Below are 11,163 nucleotides of genomic sequence, written 5' to 3'. Positions count from 1 at the left end.
CAGCCCAGCTCAGCAGTTTGCTCGCCCCTCTCTTGGCTGTGCCGTGTGTGCCTCTCCAGGGCTGGGAAGGAAAGCATCCCCACTTTCCAAGGAGGGAAATATTTTGCTGCCCTAGATTGACTTCCTGACATTTGTGGTGTGTGAAGCCAGTCTCTGGCTACTGCTCCCTTCACAACAGACCTTGCAGAAGTCTGTGGAAAATGCATTCAAAGAAATACATGTGGTTCAGGTGGTGGGGTTTGTGTGTATTAGGTTCTGGGAGCATAAAGCCCTCCCCTCCTCAAAATCCAAATTCTCCCTGGAAATATGTGATAATACTCTATCAGGAATAACCATGACTTTTAAAGATGTGTTAATGTTAGTTAACAGGGGCAAATAGTTTCAAATGCAGTAGCACTGTATATGCAAAAAGTATCAATTTTGATACCTTCAGAGACTCTGCTCTGGTTTAGAGGAAATCAGAAAGAAAACAATGGAAGTAATTTAATCTAGAAAACTGTAGTGTCGCTTTTGTCTGAATATGGTCTGCTTTCTCAAGAAGGGGTCTGGAAAACCAGTACAGGGGGAAAATGAAATCCCAGCCATTCACTCATTAATGAAACAGCAACAAACTCATTAAGAGCAGCGACTGCTGCCGAGGATGCCCCGTCTGCACCAGCTGCTCCACGCAGCAGAGCCCTGCCGGGAGCCCCAATTAGGCTGATGGAGCTGGCGGGGCCGGCGGGGGGCCAGTCTGCCCCAGCAATTTGGAGAGGCAGGGCCCATGCGGGACTGCCACAGTGACAGAGACCCCACCGATGTCAAAAACAACACCGGCGTTCACCGCAAGGGCTGCTGCGGGGGAAACCCCCCCAGAGGAATGGTCAGGAGGGCCAGGGTGAGCGTGCTCTGCGCTGATCTGCAGTGCTTTTTCATAGCTCACACACACCGACCGCTGTGCCCTCCACCAGCAAAGGCTGGAGGGCTCAGATCTCCTCTTTCCGCCTTTACTTCACACCCGCTCTGCTTCTGGGCAATTCTCCCTGAGACTGCAGGCAGGCAGCATTAAAATCACAGGCAGTACAAAGAGAGTGAGGAAACAATGTTGGTTGGAAATAGCATTAATAAATTAACCCCCGGAGGTTAGATTTATCCCCTTGCCTTTCAGGTTCGTGTAGGACCGCTCTTACCGAGGCTGCCCATCAACAAGAGCCCTGTGGTCTCTGCAAACCCCAGCCATCACTTGGTTTGCCTGTGCTGCAGTTGCTGGAGCCCAGCCCTAACCCGAAGGACAGCCTGGCATGAGATGAAAAGACAAGTGGGCAGCCTTTCATCTTGGAGTTGTCTACAGCCCATGTCCCAGAAGCCGACAAGTCTTGTGCTGGAGGTGGAAGCCTGAAGGTCAAAAAACAATCCCATGCCTAAAAGTGAAAAAGTAATTTCAAAAGAGGGTGAGTGACATTTAGGGCATGCTGCACAGAGAGCATGTGGGGCTGGGGCCATGCCTGTAGGACAGCTGGGTGGGTTGGCCCTGCTCTCCTCAAAGTTGGGAGAAAAATGATCCTTGGAAGACAGGAATATAGTATCTACACCTCTGTTGTTTCAAAAATATTATTTTTTAAATGCACTTCTTCTACCAAAAGGCACTTAAATGCCTGGCTGCAAGTGATCAATGCCATTTCTCCCCCAGGGAGCCGAATTTCTTCATCTCAACACACGCCACCTGCTGAGGCAGTCACAGCTGCTGTGCCAGAGGCCACACGAGGAACACAGGGCCCCTCACACCAGGGCACATGAAAGGTCCAGCCAGCCCAGCTCCTCGCCCCTGGCTGCAGTCAATAGCAGAGGAAGGTTGTGTCCCTCAGCACACTGTGTCCCTCAGCAGGGCTGCCCTGATGAACATGCACTGCTGCTGCCTTCTGGCAGTCACCTGCAGGCCCTCTTCCATCAATGCCAATGGATCAACACTGGGGAAGGGCAGCCTGGGGACTTTGGGGTGGACAAATGCTGCACTGGATGGCCCACCCTGCTTTGTGCAGTAACAGCAAGGGGGACCTTGTCTCCCCTCTCTCTTCCTCCCATGTCTTCACAAATGGTACATGTTTAGTCAGTATTAAAATTGGGGTATATTGATGTTGTAATTAGTACTTGAATAAAGTAAGAAAAAAACGAGAATACTAAGAAATAGTAAGCCCAAAACCAGGAGTTCAGCAACACAGCTGAAGTACTTCCAACCCTCTCCTGTCAAAAATAGGAAGAGAGTGAAGGAACCTCTTGACCATGTCCTTATCTCACCCTTGTGAGGACTCCAGGGACTAGAGGGCTGGGGGAGAGTTGTGTGCTTTACACAGCATCATTAAAGGCTGGTCTAATGGATGCAGAATGTATTTGTATGTCACCTATTACACAGGTACTCTGTGTTACACTGCCACAACTTCCACATCATCACATTCACCCACATCACTGGAAACAGCATCACCTCCCTGTGAGTCACTGGAACCCCCAAAGCCCCCCACAAGTGCTAGATATGATCCTCTCACTGGTTTGACCTGCTCTCCCATGTCCCTGTACCTTTGGTTGCTCTGTGTATGTGTTTAGTGTTTCTAGATGAGATTTTTTTTTCTTGGGCATATCAACAAATCCTGATGGCAAAACATGTCAATCATAGCAGGGTGAAGCAGCAAAACCAACAGTGTCACACAGCACTATCCTTCACCAGTCCAATAGGACTACCCTCCTATGTGAAACCTCTGGTCCCACCAGAAGAGTCTCAAACATGGATTATCCCCGTGTCTGTGGCCTTTTCTGCAGTCATTCTCTGAAGGGAGTGGCAGAAAGATAGCAGCTCACAAAGAGCAAATATGTCAGAAGATGTTTTGTGACAGCAACGATGCTCTGGCCATCAGCCAGGGTTTGGTGTCCTGCCCCTAACTGAGCACCACTGACTGCACCACACTGCTCCCCAGTGCTCCTGGCACAAAGAAAATTAATAATACTAACACTGCAGGACAAGGATTTGCAAAGGAAGAACACATCACTGCCCCTGATTTTGCTGGACAGAATTTGGGGACAGCAAATAGCCTTTGGTGACACCTAAGACTGATCTGGTCAACTGGTGACATCATGCTGAATTTGGTAAATACTTTTGATGAGGAAAGAAAACCCTGAATCCAGAAATAAATATTTTGAAAGAGGCCCTGACATTTTCTCAAACTTCGTTTTCTCACCTTGAATTTTTCCAGAAGGGCACACACAATAGATTTTAGACATTTTGTCCCTACCTGGTATTCTCTCTTTGTAACTAAAGGAGAGATTTGTTTAAGCTGCTCTTAAAATTAGCTGCTGAAAAGCCTCTGCAGACAACCATCATCCTCCACAAAGAAAGTGTCAAGGGACACCAGCTAGCACTTCTAGACACTGCTGATGGTGAAACTTCTCCTCCCACTGTGTTTGGAAATTCCCACGTGTCTTAATGCACCTGGAAAGACTGCTGAAAACTGTTGTTTGCCCTTTAAAAGCAAAAACCTTTCAAACCTAAAAATAATTACATGGATTGCACATGAAGTGACACCGGTAATATGCTGTTAAATAGAGATGTGCAAGGCAACAGACAAAAATGCCAAGATCAGAAACCGACTAATCCTAAAAAGCCAGTCTTACAGGAGAGACAGAGGAAAGAGGGAGAAAGGGTCTGAATAACCACGGTCTGAATAATATTGGAGAGTAAGTTCTGGAAGGCTCAGAATTAACCTTTTCCTTATTAATTTCCAGTTGCAAGGCAAAGGAAATCAGCCACTTGAGAGCAATTTCAGTGAGGTGGGGATTTCAGCCCTTGAAATACTTTAGCTGTCCTTTAAAAGCAGCAGGAGAGGAGGGACAGGAGCTGATGTCAGGAGAGGGGGTGAGCTGGGACACCGCCCCGGCACACGCGGCACAGCCCCCGGAGCCTGCCAGGCCCAGAAGCACCGCGCTCCGAGCGACAGCGGCAGGGAGGGTCCATTACAGGCTGTGAGCCCGCGGGATGATGATCAGCAAACGCATCCTGAGCAGGGTTGTTTGAAAGGCAATCAATTTTTTGCAAGAGGAAGATTATTCGGGAAGTTGGAGTTCAATAGACTTCTTTAACCTCCCACAAACTTCTACTTCATATGCTCCTATGATCAGCTCTTAATACTTTAAATATTACCATATTTAGTAACAGGAGAAGATGTGAAATTATTTGCTGAAGGTATCAAGTGAAGAGAATTTGATTTTTTTTTTAAATTTTTTGGTTTTTTAGTCTGGATCTGCTCCTCTCAAATCATCCAACAACTCACTGCAAACATCCTGCATCATCCCTATGGCACATACCTTGAGTGCAACTTGGCCAGAAGCAGGGGGTTTTTTCTCTTTTTTATTTTTAAATCACTTCATTTTTATTAACACCCACACTCTTGCATCTCAAGATGGAGAGTTCTCATGGACACAGGACTCTCACAAATGCGGATCTGGCAAATGACATAGAGAGGATTCAGGTGGAGAGCGACACTCTGTTCTGTCTGCCTGGTCCTCTCAAAGCTCATTAGAGCATCAGAAGGTGCAGACCTGCTGTCTGGCACAACGATGTTGAATCTGGGAAAATGCACAGCTTTAAAGAATGCTGCTTGCTCCCTTGAACTACGTGCTGTCACACTACACAAAGCTGTTGATTGATGTGATGATAAACAGGGGAAAAATATTTATCAGCATTAAAAAGAAAAGAGGAAAAGAGAGGATGGAAGAGTGCTGTGTTTTAATGCAGAATTTAGCATTAAATTCACCTCCCATTCAGCTGGGTGTTGTCCAAGAGGACAAGATATTTTTCTGAGTCAATTAGATGGCATTTTTCAACTCAAGTCAGCTATAGAAGCCTGGATCCCCATTCATATTAGTCCTTGGATTTACATGTAGCTCATTTAGAGCAGCCAGTTTTTTTCTATCTGTGCATGAAGGTTAAAAGCATCTTGCTTGCCCTAACCCAGTGCTTGCCTTAACTCAGAAACAAACAAACCAACCCACTGTAGCACTGTATAGTACACTGCAGAATAGTTGCTGTGATGTCTAGTGCTAAGAAACAGAGTTATTAGTGAAGCTCTGAGGCTGGGCAAGCATGTTTAGCAGTGAGGGACCAGGCTTGTTTTGTTCTTCTGTACTTTTTAGGACAAATTTTATTAAAGCAAAATGCCAATGGGAAAAAATATTTATTGGGGGAGGCCTATATGTTTTATGAAAGGGAGTTTATCTAAGGAAAAGAAAACCAACAAAAGCAAAAACATGCTGCTTTATTTCTTCAATTACAGCTTTCCCCTGCTATGGCCTTCCTTGCTCCCATTCAGTATTGGATTTGTGCCTACTGCTCCTGGCAGGCAATGAAGAATCTGGAAAGGGAGATTCCGCAGAAAAAGCATGCTAGGAGAAAAAGCCCTTCCCGGATGAAGATTGATTTTCTCAACCCTTCTTTCGGCAATCTGCAATGCTGTCAGAAGATTCAGAGAGAAAAATACTTTGGTGTTTGCTTTGGGTTGCTTTTTTGAGGGATGAGGTCCCTTTACAATAGGCCTGCATTACCAAAAATCAAAATCCTATGCTGAGGAAAACTCTAAGGTATGTGAGATTCCCATGTACTCTTCCTGTGCCCTAAATCCCCGAGCTCCCCCTGTCCTCCCTTTCTAAGAGATGAAGAGCAGAAGAGATGAATCTCCACTCACAGGGGAAGCTGGGGGACCCAGGGACCTGCCTGCAGCTGGCATTGTGCAGACAGGGATAGGTACAGTTGCCACAGATTTATTTGTGCGTCACTTAAGAGAATTTTTAGTGAAATGATTCAAGTAGCACCATGTCAGTATGAGATCAAGGTGAGAGCCAGTCGAAAAGCAATGGCCCAGCAGCTGCTTGGTTTGGAGGAGTAATTATGGGACAGAGTCTTACACATCTGGGTCATGGTTTCACATCCATCTCAGCTGCATACTAGCGACAAGGTCATTACTCTTTGATAGCTCCTTGGTGGCAGACAGGAAATGCTCCACAGGTCCAGACCAGTTTGTAGGGTACTGGGCTGCTCCTTGGGGTACCCTGTATGGCCGGGACTAATTGATCTTTGCGTTGGCAGTGTAATCAGAGATCTCAGGGCTGATTTGATGCACAGCAAGAGGCCAGCCTGGATGATAGGCTACCCCACCAGCTTCCCTGACACCCAGAGAACAGAATCTTCTTCCACGAGCTTGCTCAAACACATTCAACACTGCAAAACAGAATGGACTGTGGCAAAGGATCAAGAGTAGCAGGGTGCACCCACTGCAACCCCTTCACCATCATTTCTCACGGCAGGAATAACCTTTATGTGGCTGCAACTCTGAATTGTCTGAGATCTCCAGAAAGGCTGGCAAGACAGCCTGGAGCCAGCAGACAGAGTCAGGCTTTAGTAGTTAAAGATCCATGAGCTAATATAAAACCAAGACATACATACACCCGTTCGAGGGCTGCAGCAGCCTCCAGGTGCACTTGGTGCAGGCAATGGGAGATTCTCTCAGATGGCAGAGGAGGAGGTTCACAGCTCTGGGGTGGGTTACAGGCTGCTGCAGGGCACCAGCAAGCGGTCATCTGAAACCCTGAGCAGCACCATGGGTTCAGTTCTGCAGCCAGCACATGTAAATAACTCCTGGTGAACTGTGCTTGGGTTAAAAACCAAGTTCAGGCCACTCGTGGCTGTGATTTGAAAGCGGGTTCACCGCCTGTAACCCAGAGCACGGCAGCACGCAAGAGAGCAAGTCTGAAACCCTCAGTGCTTGCTGCGTAAACAAACTCATTTGCAGCCTGACATTTTAGCCGTGTCCTATGTAGATGACTTTCTGCTTATTCAATACTTCTGAATAAAAATGCTTAATGCCTGTCAAGTAATAAATAAGCTATTAATACTGTGCACCATGGATGCTCAGTACCTGATTTAACCTTCTTTTTCGTCTTCTAATCTCAACAGGGGCTCTGAGAAATATGCAATTTTTTTTATAACTAAGTTGGTAAGTCTTTTCAATCACTGAAAATAACTAGTATCATGAACAGACAGTAGTATGCATAGGGCATATAAAAGCCAGCAAGGGAGAGTGCAGGTGAGAGAGAGGGAGAACAAGAGAGAAGATACTGTCAAATACCCCAGATTCTTCCAGTCTAGATTTCTGCTTTTCGCGTATAAGAATAAACAGTTTTCAAAATATTCCTCTGTGAAGAGGAAGTAACACTGGAGGTCCAGGATGCACTCCACTTTTTGGAGGCTCTCTGACCCCGTCTCTCTCAGGGAGCTGGGGCTGGCTTCTCCCTGGAGCCCTGTCAGGTCACACTGATGCAGCTTGCATGACAAACTGGCTGGGCAAGATTTACGTCCAACTTTGGGTTTTAATAATTTTATTTTAGTTCCTCATTTAACCAGTTCACACAATTTTCCATATTTTTGGGGAGCTTCATTTCTTTCCTTCTTCTTTCACTACCTTAATATAGGCATGCTACTGGTGACCTCTGTAAAAGGATAAATTAAAACCCAAAGTGCTGTGGTGGGCAGAGGCTGTCATTGTCACTGAGGCCAGCTGGCCTGTGACAGATCCTGTCCGACTATTTCTCACACTGTTGTCATGCCCAGCCCTGTGAACCTGGCCCTGACCAGGTACTCAGGATTGAGCTCTGGGATGTGCACCCAGAGCCTGCTGCTCTTTCATCCTTTTCATGCCATCATGTCCCATCAGCACTGTTCATCACAAACAGTAACTCAGGTTGACATCATTCCTACCAGAGATGGGAGCTATTGAATTATCTGAGGACAAACCTAAATACTAGCTTTTAAAGGATAACTGATCTACTAAAAGCAAGTATTGTTTTGGACATGCCATGTCATATTTGTCACGCTTGGCTTTGCACTGCACTGTTATCTTCTGCCATGTCATCAGAACAACATGAAGCCACATGGCACAACATGACAGATGCCTCAGCAATGAAGGAAAGACACTCTCTAGATTCCAAGTCCATTATAGCTCCTCTCAAATAAAAGATTCAAAGGATATGAATGATGGTGTGTCTGCAGGCCAAAAGTGCCTCAAGTCTCCCCAGTTATCTGCAGAAAACAGATCTCCATTCACCTGCTTTTCACATAATTAATGCTCTATTTTTTTCCTTTAAATGTTATTTCATTATCATCTTATTCCAAACAACCTGATTACAAAGTAGGAAAATCTGTTCTTTCAGCTTTTTAGCAACAATAAAAATTGTGGATAAAGGCACAATTCCTTTTAAGCACAATACTCATCATAATCCCTTATTTACTGCTAGAAAATCTCCCCTCTGTTACAAAGAGGCATCACCTCAAGTAATCTCCATAGGGCAACACTCTATGGAGAACACTCTGTCAGTCTTCACAGGAGCAGCCCATTCTTGTCCTTTTGAAGAAGGTTGTTTTCTTAAATGTTCCTCAAGAAATTTCAGAAAACAATAAATCATTGAGAACACATTGTAATGAAAAGCATCCTAGAAGAAAGCATCGGTATGTATTCAGTTTCAAGTTATTAAATCTTTCTCATTTTTACTCTCTTTTATTGAAGATGGAAAGAAAAAGAAGACATGTTATCCTGCCTTTCACTGAAAACTATGTCCCCTTTTCCCAGAAATATCCAAAAATGAAAGGGAAAAGTAGTTCTGTTTCCATATATAGCTTCTGATCTGAAACTGGGAAAAACAAATAGCATTTTCTTCCAAAGAACATAGCACTTTTGAAGGAAGTTAAAACACTGGTGAGCATTTCAATCACACTTCCTAAAAGCCCATCTTCCATTTGGAAAGGGCTTTTACCAAAAACAACACAACCCCTTCTCTGAAGCTCCGGCTGCCTGGTCTCTGCGACCTTGCAGATCCTCACAGCCACCACAAAGGCTTGGCTGCGGGAGCAGGTGTCGAGGACGAAGCCGGTTCTCCGCTCCAAAAGCAGAGCTTGTTCCCTGTAGGTAACCACGGCCCAACCTGCAGATCCTGCCATTTTTCACGTCCTTTTAATATCAGCTCTGTATCATTTTTTAATGGAGCTGCTTCTCCTGCTCCGTGCCCCACATATCCACTAGAGGAATACAATGCACTGGCAGGTCCGGGCTGAGCGGCCATATGCTCTTCAATTTGTAACTGCTGGTGTCCTGACCTCGCTTTTGTCCGAGCTGCAGAAAAGTCCAACTGAGCAGCTGAAATATTCTCTTTTATCTGAAGCTAAGGAAACTATTTTTCCCCCTTCACAAAACTTAATTTGCTTTTCAAAAGAAAAAAAAAAAAAAAAGCAAGTAGTTTATTATTGTGCTCCTCGAAGGTCTGAGGAAATACACAGAAAATGCCTGGCACATATGGTATTTTTATGTGGCTTATTTTTTTCCCTTGTCTGCAAGTCTGCAAAGAATCATTACTATTTGGCACACAGCAAAAGGAAGTCTCCTGTGCACAACATGATTTAGTCTGGCCGATAAAGTGGAAGTGGATTTCTTCATTGCATATTAAGTTCTGCTGGATACCATTTGCACAAGAGAGCAAAATTGCAGTTTCATGATCTTCTATGCTGATACATTTCCTGTCAGGCAGCTACATCTCTCTCTTTCCCCAAATATTAAAATTTCTCCCAGCAGTGACTCTCCAAATTTCCCGTTCTCGCGTATTGGCTCTCCAAAGACAGTTACTCTTGTGAGCACAGAGGTGCCAGCTGGGAGCCAGGCGCTGGGGTTCCCTCCTGCAGGGAGCAGGCTGGGTGGCCATGGGACAAACAGATCCCTTGCAGGGTGGGCCCTACGCCCTGCTGCCCTGCACACCCCAGGGACAGTGCTGCAGGAGAGGTGGTGTCTTCCCAGAGCCTCTTCCACCACTGCCTCACCCAGAGTCTCTCTCTGCTTCTCAAAGGCTCTCACTGCTGGTGTGCCAAGGATGCTGCTGCATCCTCCTTCTACAGCTCCTGTTTCATCAACCTCCCTCTCTTCCAGAAGAAGCCCCAGGGCCCACATGCTGCCCAGATCCCAACCCACCTTGTGCATGGGTGGTGGGATTCCCCTTGCTCACCTCATGCTAAATATTCCATGTACCTGCCAGGCTGTGTGCAGCCTCCTGGGTTGAATCCCTCGCCTCAGGAGCTGTGGAGCAGTGAGAGGTTTCTCCTCCCCAGCTCAGTGCTTGCTCCTCTACACAAAATACTACATCACATCTGAGATACTGATACCTTCTCAAAATGTAAGGGCTAGTAACTGCTGCTAAAGGAAAGCCCGTCCACAATCCACTGCAGTTACTGGCACCCATCAGCACGGTTGGGTGAGTTGTACTTGCCCAGACTGGCTGCTTGGTGCCAACAACAATGCAGGAAATCAGTCTCTGCTTCTTTAACCCATTATATTTCTTCTCTAATGCTTTCAGAGCACAACACAAACTGGGTGCGACTGACTCATAACAAACATACTACTTTTAAAAAAGCATCAAAAGGCAACATTAGGTGTTCATGGATGTAGTGGTTTGGTCCAAAATACTCATTACTGTTTATCTTCTGCGAGATAAGAATTAGGAGAAATGCAAAGCAGGCACCAAACTTGAAAGAATATAAAGAAGTTTATTAATAGACCTAAAAGAGGGGAAAAAAAATTATACCATACCTTCAGAACTCTCCTCCTCCCCCCACCTTCCTCCCTTCTCCCACTGACAATGTAAAAAGACAACCCTTGAGATGTTCAGTCTGTTTACCACTTCCATAATAACCTTGTTCAGTCCATTTAGGAAGAGGAGTCTCTCTGCTCGCATGCGAGTCCCTTCCCCCGACTTGCAGCTTTTCCCACAACTGCTTTCGAGGGTCCACTCTTGAAGTTTTTGGGGTACAATTTTAAGGTTGAGCCGTTCAGAAACAAGAACAGAGGCCCTTCTCCTTCCCTGGGAGCAAAGGGTCTTCCTCATCTTCATCTCTAGGACTATCTCTGGGAGCATCTCTAGGAACTGAGGTTTTCTCCTTTCCCATTTGGAGCAAAAGTCCTCATCTGGTCCATCTCTAGGGACTGAGGTTTTCTCCTTTCCCGTTTGGAGCAAAAGTCCTCATCTGGTCCATCTCTCCCTGTCCAAATTTCTCATGAAATTACAGCTGCGTCAGCATCTGCCTATCTCAGCGCAGGTGCTTTTGCTTAC

Source organism: Aphelocoma coerulescens, chromosome 7, assembly GCF_041296385.1.
Source record: "Aphelocoma coerulescens isolate FSJ_1873_10779 chromosome 7, UR_Acoe_1.0, whole genome shotgun sequence".
Taxonomy (NCBI): domain Eukaryota; kingdom Metazoa; phylum Chordata; class Aves; order Passeriformes; family Corvidae; genus Aphelocoma; species Aphelocoma coerulescens.
Note: the sequence above shows the minus strand (reverse complement) of the source record.